Source organism: Dromiciops gliroides, chromosome 1 (genome assembly GCF_019393635.1).
Source record: "Dromiciops gliroides isolate mDroGli1 chromosome 1, mDroGli1.pri, whole genome shotgun sequence".
Classification (NCBI taxonomy): domain Eukaryota; kingdom Metazoa; phylum Chordata; class Mammalia; order Microbiotheria; family Microbiotheriidae; genus Dromiciops; species Dromiciops gliroides.
Genome location: NC_057861.1, coordinates 493,526,184 through 493,548,231, shown reverse-complemented (window position 1 = coordinate 493,548,231; position 22,048 = coordinate 493,526,184). Strand labels below are relative to the sequence as shown.

At 34.9% G+C, this 22,048-nt stretch overlaps 1 pseudogene; it reads right to left on the bottom strand.

Annotated features, from left to right (window-relative positions):
- Positions 1 to 2,031: 2,031 nt before the first annotated feature.
- Positions 2,032 to 17,015, bottom strand: LOC122750760 (annotated as a pseudogene).
- Positions 17,016 to 22,048: the final 5,033 nt, after the last annotated feature.

The window sequence follows — 22,048 nt, the reverse complement described above, 5'->3', positions numbered from 1 at the left end:
TGTAATTTCTAAATGTGGAAAAATCCAAACTACTTTTATAAGTCCTGTAAATGGACTCTCCTACACTTACTTTGAGGCTTCATTTTCCCCTCTTTCATCTTGGATCTCCTAACAGGACAACGTCTGGCTTTGTTCCAAACCACCAGGATATGTAATGCCAAGAGGCTGATTTACTTCTAGTCCATCTGTCTGAATAAACATTTGGGAAATCACTGGAAGAGAGAGTGTGCTTGGGTGGGTAGGACTGTCACTGGCTGTCTAATATGGAGATTCAGTACAATGCCTGTATGTAACTAAAAAGTTTTAGCTCTGGGCAGCTGGGGGGGGATGGGTGGTGGGGAGAAGGGTGTTATAAGGTGCAGTTCATAACTACGACACTTTCTGGTTTCATAATGACTTTTAGACCAATTTGCAAAATTTCATTTGGATTTTTCAGGACATACATAATGCAGTATTACCCAACTGACAGAGATGAATTAAATATATGATTGTGGAGGTATTGTCCAACCAATTTATGAATTATCGTTTTTCTCTGGTCCAGTTTTTCCCCATTTACTAATCATTTTGCTTTGCTTCAGCATTTCTACCAGATGATAAATATAATTAGGGAATATGATAGTGTAAATCCTAGGTTATAATTTCTAGACAGTTAATATTATTTGAATACAATGCCTAGGGAATTTATTAATATTTTACCCATGTGTAACACATTGCTATCATAAACTGAAAAAAAAATTAAACTTTGATTATTTAATCTTATCCCAGGTGTGTTTATATAATTACAGAATAATCAAACACAAAATCTGTGGGAAATAATTATTTTTCATTTCCTCCCCTTATAAAGCAGTAGGGGATCCTTCAAACTCTAGGGTGGTTGTAAGCTGTCAGTACCAGAGCTATGAGGTGGCAAAAGGCCTAACTTCTATTGGTCTCTGAAAAATATGAAATCTCCTATTTGGGAGGAAAGGAACATTGCTAAGGCAAAGTATTTGGAAGAGTGGGAGAAGGAATTCTTGAAAGGACTTTAACTGAAATTCAAGTATATTTTTTTCTAACAAATATTTTGGTTACAGTGGACATCATAGAACTATGTTCACAAATAACCACAGTTTTCTTTTCAGTAGGTATATTCAGGTCATATGAGGCAGTGATGGCAACTGCTGATTACTTCATTAAAATGAAGATATTCCTGTGCTAGATAGTAGGAAATTGGTATATAGGTAGAGTGAACCAGCCTTTGTTAGCTTCTGTACTATATGTGATGAGATACCTAGGTGGAAGAAAATTCTATACACAAGCCTTTTGTTTGGCCTACAATACAAAATATTTAAATATTTTTGTTGTTTACATGCACAAGATTTCTCAGACAAAACATATTACAAAATAGTAAAAACATTGTCTCCTCTTTTATTTTCTTCTAAATGGTACAACAAAATAGATTTCTTTGGATCACATCAGCTCATAGTACTTGATCAAAAGCCCCTAGGCTACCTTCATTGAAAATGATGCCTGCTTTAATATAGGCCAGAAATAACAAATCCACCATCTTCCTTAGGCAAGGTCATATAAAGTATCCTTACATTTCCTTTTATCAAATAGCAATTCTCTAATCATCTTTTAATCATCATTACAAAACACCTTGAGGTATTTCCATAGGTAGAGTGCTAAATAATTTCAACATAATAGAGTGAGTATAATATCCATTTTATGTAGTGGTCTTTTCATATTAAATTAAATTTAACTACTCCCAATATTCTAGGTCTATTCTTTTGGTGGACACATTATATCCTAAATATAATTTAGCCTATCTTATGGATTTTTCAGTGTCCTTATATCAAAGAATATAATTAAGTCACTTTTAAAATCTCTAGACACCAAATTACATTTATTGCACTCCAGAGATATTCATATTTCCTTCAGTTTTTTCTGATTTACTTTGAGATTGGAGGTTTTGTTTCTAATTTAATAGTAAAATATAATAGTTGGATCTATGAGCCACAAAAGAATGCAATAATATTTAAACCCATAATATTAGTGCAAATGTGGTATAAACTCAGTGGGGATATCATAGCTACAGCTGCACATCTGAAGCTTGTTTTCTTCCTCCTTGCAACCTGTAGAAACAAATTTACAAATGACTAAACAATTACCAGCTAGGGGTATAGTACATGGTTTGGTCACCAGGTGGTACTACCCTTAAGCCACCAGAGTGGTAGTCTTCTCTACAAGTAAAAACTTCAAGGTTATAGGCTTTATCAACAGCTGTGGTATCCCTATTTGATATTAAAGGGTACTTAGCACTAGAATCCTTTGAAACCACTTGCCCTCTCACCTCTCATTTTGACTTGGTGCCTCTGCCCTACAATCCCACCCCTTTGGGGAAACCTGATTTTGACTAAGATGCTCATTGAAGAACTCAGATGACTAACATATTAATGGAAATGTGTTTTATTGAAAACAAAGTATAATAGTGCCTTCAAAAGGAGCTACTTTTTAAAAATTAGTTATATTTTTCAATTAAAAAAATATATTTTTCTCCCTTCCGCATTCTTGTGCATTCCATTGTAAAACAAAAGACAAAAACAAACAAACAAAAAAGTCATGATAAAAATCTAGTCAAGCAAAATAAATTCCTCCGTTTAGCCATGTCCAAAAAAAATGCCTCAATTTGTACAATCATTCCATTATTTCTTGGTCGACTGGGTAGCATGTTTTTCATGAGTTTTCTGGATTTGCGTCTGATCATTTCATTGATCAGAGCTCTTAGATCTTTCAAAATTATTTGTCTTTATAATGTTGTTATTTTATAAATCATTCTGGTTCTGCTAACTTTACTCTTTATCAGTTCATATAAAACTTCCTAGGTTTCTCTGAAACTGGCCCTTTCATCATTTCTTATAGCAAAATAGCACCCCACTATGTTTATATACCATAATTTGTTCAGAAATTCCCCCAATTGATGGACACCCACTTGTTCCAGATCTTTGAAAACATGCACAGAAAGGTTGTTAGAATATTTTTATACATATGTGTACTTTTCCTTTTATCCCTTTGTAGGACAGGTCTACTAGTGGCATCACAAAGTTAAAAGGAATAAAGTGCAGTAACTTTTTGGACAAGGTTCCAAATTATTTTACATATTGGGTGGATAAACAACAGTAAATTACACATTTCTGCTTTCCTACAGTTCCTACAAAAATTTGTCATTTTCCATTTTTTAGTAAAATTTGTCAATCTATTAAGTATAAAGTAGAAGTTTAGAGTTAATTTAATTTGCATTTATTTGATTAATAGTAAGTTGGATATTTTTAATGATTATCAATACTTTGGATTTCATCCTTAGTAAAATGCCTCTTCATATATTTAGAGCATTTATGATTTGGGGAACAGGTCTGATTATTGTAAGATTAAATTATTTGCTTACAAAATTTAGAAATAAGACGTTTTAAAGATAAAATTGCTATAAAGATGTTCCCTGATTTATCTAGCTCCTTTCTAATTTAAGCTTCATTGACTTTTTTTGCACAAAAAAATTTAAATATTTTTATCAAAATTAGTCACTTTATATTTTTGTTCTCTATTCCATTTTTGCTCAGAAACCTTTCCCTTATTTGTAGATCTGAAAAGAGATATCTTTCTTGTTTCCGTAATTTCTTTTTTTTTTTGAATGACATTAACCTTGATATCTAAGTCATGTACTATTCAGAGCTTATTTTAGTATTTGATGTAAGCCTTTTATATATGCCAGGATTCAATCATATTATTTTCTTATTTTCTTTGTCTGTTTTGTCTTTAACTACTTCAGGTACAAAGACCATATTTGTATCAAAGTAGAAATTTGGAAAATAGCAGAGGAAAGGCTGCTACTCTCAGGGCTCCCAACAGGTCCATCCATATACCATCCATAAGACAACACCTGGAGCAGCAGAAGCCACAAAGGAACAGAAAGAGATTGTGTTCCAGTCAAAGATGGCTTAGAAGTTTGGCAGGAGGGGTCTTTTATACCAGGGTGAGAGAGGAGATCAGCATGCAGTGCAGATCCAGTCCCAAGCAGTCCACACCTCCAGAGCCTCCAAATGTTCAGCGTCAGTGGCTTCTTCTGAATTTCAGTTCACAGACCCTTGAGGGGGTCCAGCAGTTGCATGGGGGGAAATAATGGGAGTCTCTGTGGGAACAGAGGTGGAATATGTTTCCCAGGAAGCAGAGTTGAGTGGCAGAAGCCCAATGGAGGAGGGGCACAGGCATGCTAAGCTTGCAGACCACAGAGAATCAGATTTCAATCAGATTTCTGCTTCCACATTAAAGGGTAAGTTGGCCTGTGGTTACTTACAGGCCAGGTGGGCTAAGAACAATCCTATCCTTAAATAATACCAACTGAGACCCCCTGAAGCTTGGGAAAGTACATCCTGGAAGCAGTACTCAATGGTAAGAAGGAGTTAAAAGCCAAGAAATAGGCAGGCAAGATGAGTAGGGAGAGAAAGCAGCAGATCATTGAATATTTCTTTCATGACAAGGTAGATCAAATTACACCCTGAGAAGAAGACAATAACAAAGTCAAAGCTCCTACATTCAAAACTTCCAAGAAAAACATAAATTGGTCTCAGGCCATGGAAGCACTAAAAAAGGACTTTGAAAACAAAGTAAGAGAGGTAGAGGGAAAAGTAAGAGAGGTAGAGGAAAAATGGAAAGAGAAATGAGAGTGATGCAGGAGGGCCATGAAAAAAAAAAAGTCCACAGTTTGAAAAGCAACATTGGCCAAATGGAAAAGGAGGTACAAAAGCTCTCTGAAGAAAATTGTTGCTTAAGTATTAGGATAGAGCAAATAGAAACTAATGACTTTATCAGAAATCAAGACACAATAAAGCAAACCCAAATGAATAAAAAAATAGAGAGCAATATTAAATATTGCCTTGAATAAAAAACAGCTGACCTGGAAAGTAGATACAGGAGAAATTATTTTAAAATCATTGGGCTACCTGAAAACCATGACCAAAAAAAGAGCTTAGACATAATCTTCCAAGAAATTTTCAGAGAAAATTGCCCTGATATTCTAGAAGCAGAAGGTAAAATAGAAATTGAAAGAATTCACCAATCACCTCCTGAAAGACATCCCAAAACAAAAATTCCCAGGAATATGATAGCCAAATTCCATAGCTCCCAGGTCAAGGAGAAAATATTACAAGCAGCTAAAAAGAAACCATTCAAGTACTGTGAAGCTACAGTCAGGATAACCCAAGATCTAGCAGCTTCTACATTAAAGGACCAGAGGGTATGGAATATGATATTTCATAGGGCAAAGGAAAGGGGATTACAACCAAAAATCACCTACCCAGCAAAATTGAGTATAATCTTTCATGTGAGAAAAAAGGGATTTTAATGAAAAAGAGGACTTTGAGGTATTTGATATGAAAAGACCTGAACTGATTAGAAAATTTGATTTTCAAATACAAGACCCTAGAGAAGCATAAAAAGGTAAACAGGAAAAAGAAATTTTGAGGGATGTTAATAGGTTAAATTGTTTACATTCCTACATGGGAAGATGATATTTCTAACTCATAAGAACTTTCTCTGTATTAAGGTAGCTAAAAGGAATATATTTAGAGGGCACAGGTGTGAATTGAATATGAAGCAATGATATCTGTAAAGCATTTATTTTTTGCTTATCCTTTTTTTTTGTTTGTTTCTGTGGGGCAGGCAGTGTTGGGTTACATGTCTGGGGATGGATTTGGGCTCGGGTCTCATGGTTCCAGGGCTGGTGCTTTGTCCACTGTGTCACCTAGCTGACTCATGATGATGTCTTTAAAATAAAGTTAAGAAGAAAGAGGAATACACTGAAATAAAGGGAAGGGGAAAGGTGAAATGGGGTAAAATAGCTCACATAAAAGAAACAAGGAAAAGCATATGGAGTGGAGGGGAAGATGGAGAAGGAGCAGGGGAGTAAGTGTGCATTACTCTCATCAGAATTGGCCCAAAGAGGGAATAACATACACAGTCAAGTGGGTATAGTAATATATCTTGCCTTGTGAGAATGTGGAAGGGGAAGGGGATACAGGGGGAGAGGTGAAGGAAGTGAAGGCAAATTGGGGGATGGGGCAGTAAAAAATCAAAACACTTTTGAGGAGGGATAGGGTCAAAGAAGATAGAAAACAGAGGAGGGCAATACAGTTAGCAATAGTAACTGTGAAAGAAATTATAAACAGGATGTTATCATAAGGACTTATGAATAATGCAATCCATCTAAAGAGAAAAAGCTGATGGTATCTGAATACAGAATAATGCATTTTTTGTTAGTTCCTCTTTCTAAAGGTATTCTGTCTGTTTTCTTTCACAACCTGACTAATGTGGAGGTGTTTTGCATGACTGCATGAGTATAACATATTGAATCTCTCGATTTCTTAAGGTGGAGAGGGAGGGAGGAAGAAAATTTGGAACTCAAAGTTTTAAAAAATCAATGTGAAAAAATTTAGCTTTTACATGTAATGGGGAAAATTCTAAATAAGTAATTGAAATGTCAAGAAAAAAGAAATTTTATCTGTCTCCCTTCTTTTCCAACTTTTGAAGAGTGTATATAACATTAAAATGTATAATGTTTGATATAATTTGTTTATAAATTTATCTGCACTTAATCCCCCCTCAAGAAATGTATTTATGACTTACTCAATTATTTTTTTTTTCTGAGGTATGGTTTTCAATTTGTTCCATTAATCTAGGAAACAAATTAAAAACTATTTATCTAATTCATTTAGGCTATCATTTTTATTGACATTTAATTTGCTAGTGATTTTCTTTATATATATATAAATATATGTATATATGCATTTTAATGACTTCACTTTTTCCTTCTTTTTGATTTTGGATGTTTGGAATTCCTTCCTTTTTTTAAAAAAAAGATCAAAATAGATCAAGATTTATCTATTTTATTGTTGCTGTTTTCATATTGCATTTCCTACTTTATATATCAATTCAAAGTTTCTGGTATTCTTGTTTTACTTTCAATTTTGTTAATCTCTTATTTGATTTTCAAAATTTTCATTGGTATTCAATTTATTGATTTCTGTTTTTAATTTGTTAGTCTAATTTTGTTTAAAATTCCATACCCAATTTTTCATCTGTTCTCCTTTTTATTGATTAGTTATTAATTATATAATTTTTTTTCTCAAGTACTGCTTTGGTGGTATCTCAAAAGTTATTCATGTGTTGTGTAATTTTTGCCATATTTAATGAAACTTTTTATTGTTTCAATTATTTATTCTTTGATCAACCAATCCCTTAGGAATAAATTGTTAAGTCCTCAATTAACTTTCATTGTTTCCTCTCTAGCCCTTTAGTGATTACAATTTTATTATTGTGTGGCAAGTAAAACATGTGTTTAATAATTATGTTCTTCTGCATTTGTTTGTGAGGTCTTATGAACTAATATAAAATACATTTTGTATTGTATTGTATTACAAATTTACAACTATTAATACATTTGTATAGATGCTATGCACAATTGAAAAATATTTCTGTTTCCATTCAACAATTGTAGAGGACATGGATAAGATGGCAGTGTGACTGGTATAAAGTGGACTTGTTGGCTGTGGACAGCAAGTGTCCTGGCTGCTGAGGAGGTGCTTCCACAGTTCAGCACCCATTCTTCACATGACAGATTTAATTGCTTTGAATCAGGCAATGGATAAAGAATTGGAACTGGACAAGAAATCTTTTTGCTGAGAAAAAAGTTGCTAAGTATGATGGTGTTGATAGGATCATCAGAGGCCAGGTAGCATTTTGCATTGAGGCAGGTGTCACAGCACTCAAGGTTGAAACCCTTCTGCCATCTCAGGCCTGGGACCTTTGCCTTTTTGTGTATGTTACAGTTAGTCTGTTTCTGCTCCATAGAAAACTAATCAATACAATGTTTCTGCCCCCATTATCAACAGGATGATGGGTTGGGGGGCACTGAAAGAACCTTGGTCAAGGGTCTGGCTGAAAGTTAACTCATCTGTACTTATCTGTGCAGAAGAATCAGAATTGTGATATGATGCAGTTGTGATGGGTTTTTTGGTTTTGGTTTTGGTTTTTGCAGGGCAATGAGGGTTAAGTGACTTGCCCAGGGTCACACAGCTAGTAAGTGTCAAGTGTCTGGGGCCAGATTTGAACTCAGGTCCTCCTGAATCTAGAGCCGGTGCTTTATCCACTGTGCCACCTAGTTGCCCCCTGTGATCTGTTTTAATTAGGAATTCTGGTTCCAGTAAAAAAAATTCCAAAAATCCTAAAATTCTATTCATGCCCTTAATTTCTTTCTCCTTCAATTTTCTCTAAGGGGTACAATTATATTTTCTTAGTATTATGGTTGTATGGCCAAGTTATCCCTGTAACTCATTACTGATTTCTTTTAATTACTTAAATGTTGTACTATTTGGTGCTAATCATTGTGTTAATCATTGGTATTGATTTTTGTCTATAGTATATTTTAATAACATTAAGATTTTCTTAAATTATGATTACTATTACTAACTTTAATTCTGTACAAGACATTTTTCTCTCATCTGTTAATTTAACTTTATATGAACCTTTGGTTTATGTTTATATATATATATATATATATATATATATATATATATATATATATATATATATATATATATATATATATATATATATACACACATACATACATATATACATAATGTTGGATTCTGTTTTCTAATTCAATGTATTCTTCCCTCTATTTTATGTATTAGTTAATTTCATTCATATTCACAGTTATGGACATTAACTGATTTTTTTCTCAATTTTATTGTTATGCTTTTTCATTCACTTTGCTTCCTACCTCTTCTTTTCAAAGAAGAGGGTGAAGAGGGAGAAGTGTCCTTAGTACCATTGTTCTAAACCTGACATAACACCCTGCCATTTATTTTTCCCCTCACCCAGACTATAATCACAAGTTCATATTCTTTCTTCCTTTTCTTTTAATCATTTTTGGCAAGACTTTTGAATTCTCATTAGATTTGCTTCCCCCTAAGTATCTCTCACCAAAGAAAATTCCTCCAGTTAAAGTCTTGTGAAGAGAAAGGAGTCATTTGTAACATATGCTGAAGTGCTGGATAGGGATGAAAGATAGAAATTTCTTTTTTTTCCTTCCAAATTAGAAATCATTCAACAGATACAATCAATATTGCTTGCTCCATGCACCGGGGGCTCTTCATGATAAAATTATCAGGAAGTTCTCCAAATGAATAAAAGCTATTTAGACTTAGGCATCACGGGAAATGTAGTTGAATGGAAAAATCACTTTATTCCTTCATATGTTCCTAATACATAAAATAATGAATTAGAATACCTGAGTTTTTTTTTTTAACTTATGGTGATTGTCCTGCTTACCTGATTTAAAACAAAAAAACCCTATTTACAGCACACACTAAATAGGAACTGAAAAGTAGAGAAGGAAAGTTCTTCTGTCACTATCAATAAATATGCCACAACTAGGGTAGAAATCTGCCTCGTAGTGGAAATAAATTGATTTCAGATGCCTCCAAGGTACCACCTTTTTCAGATTACTTGTCAGAGGCTTGAGAATTAGGATAGGTATTTTGTTCCACTTCATCTGATTAATCAATTTTCACTGGCTTAGCTATAGTCAACATTTTCCTTTTTGAGAGTTTCTTAAAGTTTCTTGAAGTCTTGAAATTAAAATTGCCTTTCTGCATTGACTTTCTTTAGCTAATGCATTTTAATATTGGCTGTACTCTTTTATTTATAAAGTAACATTTGCTATAATTGGCAATGAAATTATAGGTTTTTTAAAAAATCCTTTCACAAATTTACACTTTCCCAATTTAAATACTTAAATGATCTATTTAAATACCCCCTTTCTTAAATAAAATATTTTGGGGTGATTTTGGAGATACAATTAGACAATATAGTTCAGATTCAGTAAATTTCCCTTTATTATCTTCTTTTAGATGATTAAAATGTGATGCTCATACTTATTTTTTTTTTGGTCGGGAGGTGGAAGCAGTATACATTTCAGTAAGAAATGCTTCCAGAAGAGTTTCCAAAAAGTGTTCGAAACAAAATTATGCTAATATCCTTGATTCACTTTTTTCTAAATGAAACTGTTATAAATACTAGTTATTTAAACCCTTATTTTGAAAATACTACTCACTCAAATTATCCTTTATCATAAAAACTATTTAGTATATGATCAATTTAGCATATAATTCAATTATTTGCCAGGAAGGGGAAAATGCAATTTGGATATACGCCAACTGAGACTCAGGAGAACCATGCATGATACATAGAGATTTAAGTAATCCAAGAACTATGAGTAGGGGTAATTTTCTCAAAGACATTGGATTTTCATTTCCTTTGGCTTTGGAGGTCCTTCTGCCGATAAATAACTTGTTCATTTTGCAATTGTTGTACATTTAGTTTATTTCCATTTCCACCCTCAATAACAAGTAATTATTCTTTAAGTATTTTTAACAGATTGAACTTTTTATTTTTGCTTTTTAATATATATATATTTTTGGTCTATAGTGGAGAGGGAAAATGATGTGAAAAATGGAGGCATTTGGAAACTTCAATTCAAGCAACTTCTGACACATATTGCTTGTATGATGACCCTAGAAGAGAAACTCCCCTTCTCTGGGCTCAAGGCAACTACTTTAGGTTATAAATTACAAAATAAATGCTGAACTGCATGGAAGAAGATAGTTTCCACAATAGGCATTCCCCATATGGAACAAATCATCAGTCTAGGCCTGATTCTGCTTCCACTCCTACCAATAAAAGAAACTATTTTGTCTAAGTTACATGTAACTTTTGGAACTTTCAGATGTAATTTCTAATTTCTTTCATCAGTATTTTCATTGGTGTTTAATTCTTCCACCTATATATGAGTGCAACTTTACTAAGACTGGGATTTGTTATATGGAATCAGTTTTTGTGTATTTAATGAGCATAAAGCAATATCACAAAGATATAAGATTTTTAATTTTTATTGTTAAAAGTATTAATTATTTACAGTTTACATTTCCTTAAAGTTTTAAAAGCATGCATATATACATGTATACATACATACATATACATATGTATACATATTGCCTTGTGATATATATGTGTGTGTGTGTGTATCCTTTGGAATCCAAACATATATGTTCAAAGAACCATTTCTTTTATATCATCATTTCTTAGATGTTATTTGATATTTTTAATAGTTTGCCATACATAATTTATGATGTTTAGTCCTTGGTGTAATTTTTCGTATTGCCCCAATGGGACCTTTTCATTGTCCTTCACAGTATGCTCACAACTCCATCAACAATACATTTGTAACCCAATTTTTCCCACATCCTCTCCAATATTTGTTATTTTTCTTTTCTATTATATTAGCCAATTGGTGTGAGGTAGGACCTCAGTTGTTTTTATTTGCATTTCTCTGATCAATAGTGTTTTAGAGCATTTTATATGAATATAAATAGCTTTTATGTCTTCATCTGAAAACTGCCTTTTTAAATCCTTTGATCATTTATCAGTTAGGGAATGACTTGCATTCTTATAAATTTGACTCAGTATTCTATATAATTGAGTAATGAAATCTTCATCAGAGACACTTTTAAAAAACATTTCCCTATTTTCTAATTTTCTTTTTTTCTTTTTCTTTCTTTATTTTTTTTGTGGGACAGTGAGGGTTAAGTGACTTGCCCAGGGTCACACAGCTGGTAACTGTCAAGTGTCTGAGGCCATATTTGAATTCAGGTCCTCCTAAATCTAGAGCTTGTACTTTACCCACTGTGCCACCTAATTGCCCCTTAATTTCCTTCTAATCTTGGTTGTATTGATTTTGTTTTGCAAAAACTTTTTAAAATTTAATATAATCAAAATTATCTCTTTTGTATTTTGTTTCGCTCTCTATCTCATGTTTGGTCATAAATTCTTCCCTTCTCCATAATCTAATAGCTAAATGAGTCCTTGTTCTCCTAATTTTCTTATGGTATCAGCTGTGTTTTTTTAATTGCATTCTAATACTGTGTTTTTTAAATAATTGCTTGCTATTTTTATATTAATAGCTACAGTACTCATTTTGGTATTAGTAAACCTCCACCAGTTACCAACGACCATGGATCAGCACCTTGAAGAGCCACAGGCTACAGTGTGGCTGTGCAGTCTGATACGGGAGCCACAGCTCCTGAGTGACTTATAGCTGGTAACTGCCACATCCTGTGTTGTATCTACACCATGAGGAGTAGCTGGAGTGTCCTCTCCAGGGCACTGGCCTGGGTGAATCAATATGGAAAACAAGCTGTTGCCCATGCAGCAGGTTTTCCCTCTCCACGACACTGGTGGATCCAAAGGAGAGGCAGAGCCAATACAGTTTGGTGCCAGTGCCACCACAGGAGTTGCCAGAGGGATGTGATGTCCAACATCCAACTACCTAAGGGACTCCAACTCCTGATTTTTCCTCAGGGTTAACTCCAAAATCCTTTCCTATATATGGGTATAGCCACAAGACAGGGGAGATTTAAAATCAGGGTTTCCTTCCCCTAGGCAGGTTGCCTGCCAAGGCTAATGAGCCCCATCTGCCAAAAGGGACTGGTTTTAAGGCACCAGTGACTTGCCTTCACCCCTTCTCCTGTTAGTGGAAACAGTTCTGCCACAAGAAGGCCAGGAGTTGGGCTTCAGTTGTCAGAGGCTATTTGAGACGCACGCTATTGGAACATTTTATAGAGAGTGGGAGCATATCCCCACTCCCACCCCAGCATGACAAGCCTTTGGAACCATTTTAATAGTAAGCATATATTATTAATTAATATAATATATACCAGTAAAGAATTGACCGTGTGGCAGTTACTACCAGCAAAAGAAAAGCCCCAGACCCCTGTTGTCTCTGAGAGAGACAGCACATGGTCTCAAGGAGAGTTCAGAAGCCTTACAAAAATAAAGTCAAAATGGGTTCAAGATTGGCCAGCTAGGTGGTGCAGTGAATAGAGCACTGGATTCAGGCCCTGGATTCAGGAGTACCTGAGTTCAAATCTGGCCTCAGACCCTTGGCATTTACTAGCTGTGAGACCCTGGGCAAGTCACTTAACCCCAATTGCCTCACCAACATATATATGTGTGTGTGTATATATACCTTGGTTAGAGGACATAAAAAAATATGAAATTTCTAAGAATGGTTATTTCTTTTTTGTGATAAATGTTTAAAATCTTTAAAATCTAAGAAGCCATTATGTGTATATTTACTGGAAGGACAGAGAGTAGAGAAGACAGGTAGGTATGTGATATAACTTCCCACATGGTTATGTAGAAGTGATCTCACAGTCGCAGTGACAAACACCCATCTTTCATGTCAGACACTTTCTTATGGCTCCTCTTGTGAGTGGAATTTTCCCCACCCCTTAGATACAAGTGATTTACCTATAATACTAATCAGTTTATAGACTACAAATTAAGAGTTAGAATATATAGGTATTCTTTAATGGCTTAAGAGTAAGTTAGATAGATATTGAAAGGATATTTATATTTCCCCAAGGACAATGGAGCTGGAGAGCTGGACAATGACTCCTCCCACTATTTAACATAATCCAAGGGATACAAATACAATAAGTACGGAATAGAAAGGGGAAAAAATCAGTCAGATACTAGCACAGTCATTTGCCATCCTATTTATATTTAAAATAGCCCTGTTACTAAGTAACAGGCTTATAACATAAGAAGCCATTTTATTTCTTCTTTCACTTCACATTCAACCTCCAAAATTTTGCTGATAAGAATACTCTGCCCCTTTGGCAATTTCTTTATTGGACATTGTTCAAAGGTTTTGTTCTTCTTGGTAAATATAGTATATGCATTCTTTTAAATGGATAAATATCCAAATCTATACTTCTGATTACTTGAATAACTTCAAGAGATTGTGAAGGAAAGGAGGAACTTCAAAGTGGATTAGATTTAAATTACTAAAAATTTATAAATCCAAGTTAGAGATATTAAAGCAATCTTACTGGCAGATCAAAAGGGAAGTTTATTAAAGAGAGGAGATTAATCCTTATGATCTAGTTCTCCTGAGACATGAGCCAGGAAAAAAGAACACAGAAAAATGGCAAACTGAGCATGGCAGGGAGGGACATTTTTATGGGTTTGGGTGTTTTTGTTGTTGTTGTTTGTTGTTTGTTCTTTTTAATTAAAAGCCATGCTTCTAAAAGGCAGTAAATTCTAACATACTTCATCTCTTAAAAAGAGAAGGATGGGGCGGCTAGGTGGCGCAGTGGATAAAGCACCGGCCCTGGATTCAGGAGGACTTGAGTTCAAATCTGGCCTCTGACACTTAACACTTACTAGCTGTGTGACCCTGGGCAAGTCACTTAACCCCAACTGCCTCACTTAAAAATAAAAAGAGAGAAGGAGTGAGAGCTTCATAAGGCAGCTAGTTGTGACAGTGGATAGTGTGTTGGGTCTGGAGTCAGGAAGAATAATCTTCCTGAGTTCAAATCTGGCCTCAGAAACTTACCAGCTGACCTTATGTAAGTTGCTGACATCTATTTGCCTCAATTTCCTCATCTGTAAAAAGACTTGGAGAGGGAAATGGCAAACCAATCCAGTACCTTTGCCAAGAAAACCTCATATGGGGTGATGAGGTGTCGGACATGACAGAAATGACTGAACAATAACAAAAACAGCGAATTCCTATTCAGCCCATGCTGAGTTAATGGCAACTCCCTTTCTCAACAGTGGCTCCTAGTGGCTCTTATTTATAGGTTATAAAATCTTTGATTTCCTTTAATTTATTTCTCTTTAAAGACTACATTAGAGGGAAAATATGAGTAAGAGAAAAATCTCAGATCACTTTCAGATAAAAATGTTTGAAGCTTCATTTGTTACATTTACACCACCATAATTATTCTCACTAAGAAGAAAATAAAATTAAAAGATTTGAAGGATTACTTTCAAAACAGATTGTTGTTCCAATTAAGTGTCTAATATTCATCTAGGTCAAAATGATAATTGAGAATATCTCAAAACAGTGGAGAAACACATTAGAACTGGGGCCATTTGATATATCCAATATAAAAAGTAAGAGATTTCAAGGTTTGGGGATGTTTAGTAGTTTCTCATTATTCTAATTTTTTTAAAACAGATCCATATTCTGTTCTTCCTTCTTTGCCCTCCCCCCTCTTTGAGGCACTAAGCAATCAGATATAGGTTATACATGTGCAATTATGAAAAACATTTACATATTAGTTAAGTTTGTCTATGAAGACTCAAATAAAAGGAAAAAAATGAAAGTGAAAAATCTCATGTTTCAGTTTGTATTCAATCAATATCATTTATTTTGCTGGAAATGGATAGTACATTTCATGATTAGTTCTTTAGGATTATTTTGAATCATTGTTTTGCTGAGAATAGCAAAGCCATTCATACTTCATGGAATAACATTGCTGTTAATGTGTACATATTTCTCCTGATTCAGCTCTCTTCACTCAGCATCAGTAACTCTTTTCAGGTATTTTCTGAATTCATCCTGACTATCATTTCTTATATCAATCTAATATTCCATTACAATCATATACCATAGCTTTTTTGGCCATTCCCACAACAGATGGACATCCCTTTGATTTCCAATTTTTAGCTACCATATAAATAGCTACTATAAATAGATTTCTGTACAAATAGGTCCTTTCCCTCTTTTTGAATGTCTTTGGGATATAAACCTAGCAGTGACATTGCTGGAGCAAAGTGTATACATAGTTTTATATCCCTTTGGAAATAGTTGCAAATTTCTCTACAGAATAGTTGGATCATTTCTCAACTCCACCAAGAATGCATTAGCTTCTCAGTTTTCCCACATCTCCTCCGACATCCAACTTTTTCCATTTTTGTGTGTGTCATATTAGCCATTCTGATAGGTGTGAGATAGTACTACAGAGTTGTTTTAATTTGCATTTCTCTAATCTATGGTGATTTAATGAATTTTTTCATATGACTATAGATTGCTTTAATTACTTTGTCTGAAAACTGTGTGTTCATATCATCTGAACATTTATCAATTGGGGAATAATTTATATTTTTATTAATTTGACTCAGTTCTCTCTACATATATGAGAAATAAGGCCTTTATCAGAGATACTTTATACAAAAATTATTTCCCAGTTTTCTGCTGTCTTTATTATTTTGACTGTATTAGCTTTGTTTATGTTAAAGCTTTTATTTGTTTGTTTGTTTGCTTGTTTCAATAATGACTTCTTAATTTAAACTAAAAACAATTAGGGGTTCTAGAAAGGTGTGTGTGTGTGTGTGTGTGTGTGTGTGTGTCCTTTGAGAAGAGGGGAAAGGGATGGTGTCACTGCCTGAGGTGATAGGGGAGAGGGGAGGAGGCAAGTCAGCGGATGGTCTTGACATGGACTCTTGAAGTTGCTGGCTTCCTGAAGCTGCAGTTGATAGGCCATAGGGTGGATCTTGAAGCCATATAGCCTGGGCACAAATTGGTTGGCAGGCCGTTTGGGCCTGTACTCAGGATACACCATAAAGAGCATGTGAGGAAAACCAGTGCCAAAGTAAGCACCATCTGTGTGGTGGTGCCTGGACAACTTGAGGGTTTAAACATCCATGCACTTGGGGCAGTACAACTGCACCATGACCTCACCTGGTATGCCTGACAGTCCAGTGGGCAACATGGGCTGGTTTTCACAATATACATGGGGGCAATAGCCAAAGTCTCCCTGCTGTTATTTTTCTAACATCTGGGCGATGCCATGGTTTGTGAGGATGTAGCAGGCATGAATCAGTCCATACAGCATCTTGGCTGCCTGCTCGATCAGGTCACTCTGTTTGGGGTTGTCCTCCAACTCCTCATCATGTTCCAAGTCAATTATCATGTCTAGTGCCTTCCTATAGTGGGGCACCTATTCATTGAGCCCTGTGAGATTCAACTTGTCTTGCACATAGTCCTCATTTACCTCACAGAAGAATTCATTGCCATGTAGCTCACAGAACCATGAGATCCATGATACTTCCTCTGAGCTACTCATCTTTATGTCAGTGGGTCAGGGTTGGGGAAGAAGAGGGAGAATTTGCTTCCAGGGGTGGCAGTGGCAGCAGCAAAGCCATCCAGTGAAGGCCAGACCCGACTACGGCCCATGAAAGCTTTTTTTAAAAATTATATAATGAACATTATCTATTTTACATTTTGTGATTCTCTCTCTATCTTGTTTGGCCCTAACTTTTTCTACTCTCCAAAATTCTGAACAAACAGATTATTCCATGTTCTCTCTCTCTCTCTCTCTCTCTCTCTCTCTCTCTCTCTCTCTCTCTCTCTCTTTTTTTTCTGTGAGGCAGTTGGGGTTAAATGACTTCCCAGGGTCACACAGCTAGTAAGTGTCAAGTGTCTGAGGTCAGATTTGAACTCCGGTCCTCCTGAATCCAGGGCCAGTGCTCGATCTACTGCACCACCTAGTGGCCCCTATTCCATGTTCTCTTAACTTGCTTATGGTATCACTTCTTATTTTGATCATTTTTTGGTAGATGTTGGCCTATAGTTAATTTCTGCCACTGTTCTCCAGTTTTTCCTGCAGTTTTTGTAAAATAAACAATCAGTTTTTGTTACACAAGTTTGGATCTTTGGGTTTATCATATACTACGATACTAAGGCCATTTACTGCACTATAAGTTGTAGCTATTCTATTCCACTGACCCACCACTGTTTCTAATATAGTACTGGATTGTTTTGATAATCACCAATTTATACTACAATTTGACATCTGGAATAGCTAAAACCATTTTCTTTTCCTTTTTTAAAAAAAATTTATTGGGGCTAGGTGGTGCAATGGATAGAGCACAGACCCTGGAGTCAGGAGGTCCTGAGTTCAAATCCAGCCTCAGATACTCACTTAATACCAATTACCTAAACAAAAATTAATTAATTAATTAATTAAAAATGTTTATTTCCTTGAGCATTTGTTCCTCCTGATTAATTGTTATTGTTTTTTCTAGATCTATAAAATAATTTTTGATAATTGGTATGGTATAATTTGATATGGTACTGAATAAATAGATTAATTTAGGTAAAATGGTCATTTTTCTTACATTGGCTCAGCTTACCCAGGAGCAATTAAAATGTTTCCAATTGTTTAAATCTGACTCTTAATTTCAAAAAAATTATTTTTTAAATTTTATTAAATTAAATTTCGTTAATTTCAGAAAGTTCTTTGGTTGATTCTATAGGATTTTCTAAGTATAATATCATATCATCTGTCAAATATGGTAGTTTTCTTTCTTCATTGCCTATTCTGATTCCTTTAATTTTTTCTTCTCTTGCTGCTATAGCTAACATTTCTAGTACAATATTAAATATTAGAGGTAATAATGAATGTACTGGGAACACTTCTAACTTATACCCATCACAGATAATGCTTGCTGATAGTTTTAGATAAAGATTACTTATCATTTTAAGGTAAGCTTCACTTGTTCCTATGTTCTAATATTTTTAATAGGAATGGGTGCTGTATTTTTGTCAAAGGCTTTTTCTGCATCTTTTGAGATAATCATATAATTTCTGTTGAATTTGTTTTGATATAGTCAGTCATGCTCATAGTTGTCATAATATTGAACCAGTCTTGCATTCCTGGTATACATTGCACCTCGTCATAGTGTATGATCCTTGTGATATATTGTTGTAATCACATTGCTAGCATTTTATTAAAATTTTTGCATCAATATTCATTAGGAAAATTGGTCAAATATTTTCTTCTTCAGTTTCAGCTCTTCCTCTGTTGGGTATCAGCACCATTTTTTATGTCATAAAATAATTTGGTAGAACTCTTTCTTTACCTTTTTCCCCAAATATTTACAAAGTATTAGGATTAATTGTTCTTTAAATTTTTGGTAGAATTTGCTAGTAAATTCATCTAGTCTAGTCTAGGTAAGTCTATTACACCAGATCATCATACAATGTTGTTGATACTGTGTACAATGTTCTCCTGGTTCTGCTCATTTCACTCAGCATCAGTTCATGGTAGTCTTTCTGAAATATGCCTACTCATCATTTCTTATAGCACAATAGCATTCCATTACATTTATATACACCAAACTTGTTTAGTCATTCTCCAATTGATGGGCATACCTTCAATTTCCAATTCTTTGCCACAACAAAAAGAGAAGCTATACATAATTTTCTACAGGTGGGTCCTTTTCCCTTTTTTTATGATCTCTCTTTTAGATATAGACCTAGTTGCTGGGTCAAAGGGTATGCACAGTTTTATAGCCTTTTTGGTTACAGCTCCAAGTTTCTCTCCAGAATGGTTGGATCAGTTCACAACTCCACCAACAATGCATTAAAGTTCCAATTTTTCTACATCTTCTCCAACATTTATCATTTTCCTTTTATGTCATATTAGCCAATTGGATAGTTGTGAGGTGGTACCACAGAGTAGCTTTCATTTGAATTTCTCTAATCAGTAGTGATTAAGAACGTTTTTTTTTTTCATATGGCTCTAGATAGTTTCAATTTCTTCATATGAAAACTCACCTGTTTATTTCCTGTTCATGTCCTTTGACCATTTCTCAATTGGGGAATGACTTGTATTCTTATGCATTTTATTCAGTTCTCCATAAAGTTTAGAAATAAAGTCTTTCTCAAAAACACTGGCTGTAAAAAATGGTTTCCCAACTCTTCTTTCCTTCTAATCTTGATTGCATTGTTTTTGTTTGTTTGTATGTGTGCAATTTTTTTTATTTCATGTAATCAAAATTATTCATTTTGCATTTCATAATGTTCTTTATCTCATCTTTGGTCATAATTTTTCCCCTCTGCATAGATCTGACAGGTAAGCTATTATTTCCTCTTCTAATTTGCCTATGTTATCACCTTTTATGTCTAAATTATGTACCCATTTTAACTTTACTTTGGTATGTGTTGTAAGATGTTGTTGACTTGGTGTTTTTTGTGTGAGACTTGGACTCTAGTCCTGTACTGTGCCAAGTTTTTGTGCTTGGGTTCTGGGTCTTATGGCTGGCTTTCATTAGGTTTCAGGGAGTATCTGCTTTCTTTCTCTATAGGATAGTATTCCCTCCTATCTTGAACTGGAGGGTAGACCCTTCCTGTTGTCATCCCCTGGATATTGGGGTTAGCTGCTGACCTTCAGGGTGTGAGGTGAGGCCTTGCTCCTGGGTTGCTATAGTAACAGAATGTTTCTGATGAATGACCATGGAGTAGAGATCTTGTTGCTGGCCTACCCCAGGGATGATGCCCTGCTACTTGGTTGCTATGGAAACAGGGCATCTTTACTAGCAGACCCTGTAGGAGTAATTTTGTTTCAGATCTGTCCTAGAGTTGGGTCCTAATTTTGGGTTGCTATAGAAGCATAGTCCTTCTCTCTGTTAGGCCCCAGGGGTGGTCAGACTCAGGGTGGGACTTTATTACTGATCAGCAATGGGGTCAAGGCCAATTCCTGGTTTCTGCTGGGGGTGGGGTTTTGGGGTGGGGCCTTGCTGTGCAGCTCTGATTATTCATTTGTCTAGGGGGCTGCTGGTTTGCAGGTGTGCAGGGCCTCACTGGTGGATTGCCTCAGGCTTAGAGCTTTGCTGCTGCCCCCCAAGTTGGCTGCTGTTGCTGCTGCTCTTTGACCTTACTCCTCTCCAATCCCAGTAAGGCAAACCTTTCTTGCCAGCTGGTAAGTTGCTTCCCTGTTTCTGGATTGATTGTGAAGTGTTTTTTTTGTTGTTTGGAGGAGAATTTTGGAGGGTTTTAGAGGGTTCCTTTCTCACTCCACCAGGGAGACACCAGCAGCCCCTTAAATTTTTAAACATGTTTGTACAATAGCTTCTGTGCCCATGAGATATGCTTGAAATCACTTCGGGTATATAAAGATGATACAATACTAATCTTATGGCAAATATACGTTAGACTGGTAAAAGAGTATTGCTATAGGGGCAGCTAGGTGGCGCAGTGGATAGAGCACCGGCCCTGGAGTCAGGAGTACCTGAGTTCAAATCCGGCCTCAGACACTTAACACTTACTAGCTGTGTGACCCTGGGCAAGTCACTTAACCCCAATTGCCTCACTAAAAAAAAAAAAAAAAAAAAAAAAAAGAGTATTGCTATCAAATTTTGTATCTACCTCTAATAGATGCCTAATTCTATGCTGAAATAACTCATAATCTTATAAGTCTATAAGATAATATTGAAAGAGACTGATATTTAGACTCATAAGTATTCCACTTCAATCAAAAAACTCAATCAGAACTCCCAGGAGTGACTATTACTAAGGCACTTCTCATCAGGTCCACAAATATTAATTTATTTTAGATGACATATATGTACAAGAAAATTAAGCTTAAATCAAATTGTTAACCTTTCCCCAAACCAAAACAAAATGAAAAATAACTGATGATATTATAATTACAGTATTAAACAGAATGAAACAGTCTTGTGTAGGGAATAGAAATTTGATATCCATGAGACAAAGACATTGGTTGAAGTTCCACCTATGATATACTGTTTATATGACCAAAGACAAGAACATTTAACCTGTCAGTGTCCTTATGTCACTATAAGATTACAGGCTATAAATCTACAGGATTACAAATGTCCATCTTTATTACTTGTAAAAACTCCTTACCAGAAGCTTTCTATTCAAATAAAATATGATTTCCAATATAGATAAGATAGATAGATAGATAGAAAGATAGATAGATAGATAGACAGACAGACAGACAGATAGTACCTGGATGGCATAGTGGAAAGAGTTCCAGGGCTGGAGTGAGGAAGAAGTGAGTTATAACCTGGCCTAAAGTGATGAGGACACTTCTGGGAAGATGTAGCTATATATATATATATATATATATATATATATATATATATACACATACATACATACATACATACATATATATATATGTGTATGTATGTATGTATGTATATATATAAAGTAATGAAGCATCAAATACTTCTATCTATCTAAAAGTGATCTGAGTCCTCTTTTACTCATATTTTCCTGTAACATAGTATTAAAAGAGGAATAAATCAACACAAATTAAAGATTTTATAATATATAAATATTACCACTGTT